Genomic DNA, 211 nt, shown 5'->3' on the forward strand with positions numbered 1-211 from the left:
CGCACTTTTGCCCCTGGCCCCTGGGAAAGCCATGATTTCACACTGGAGTCGTCTCCTGGCAGCACCCTGTACCAGGGGGAGACCTGCCCTCCCCATGGCCCTTGGGAGCCCCAGGGCCGTGTCCTGCTGTGTCCTGCCTCTGACGTGCACCGGTCCTCTCCTGGGCATGGCCGCCTCTAACACTTGCTGCTTTGAAGATGCTGAGTGAAGG

General features: G+C 63.0%; 1 protein-coding gene across 1 annotated transcript in view; it reads left to right on the forward strand.

Moving 5' to 3' along the window:
- FAAH2 (fatty acid amide hydrolase 2) overlaps positions 1-211 on the forward strand; it is a gene marked incomplete at its 5' end in the record, with an annotated part of 11,240 nt that overhangs the window by 3,808 nt on the left and 7,221 nt on the right.

The sequence above is a fragment of the Mesitornis unicolor genome, unplaced genomic scaffold (assembly GCF_000695765.1).
Source record: "Mesitornis unicolor isolate BGI_N332 unplaced genomic scaffold, ASM69576v1 scaffold32646, whole genome shotgun sequence".
Taxonomy (NCBI): Eukaryota; Metazoa; Chordata; class Aves; order Mesitornithiformes; family Mesitornithidae; genus Mesitornis; species Mesitornis unicolor.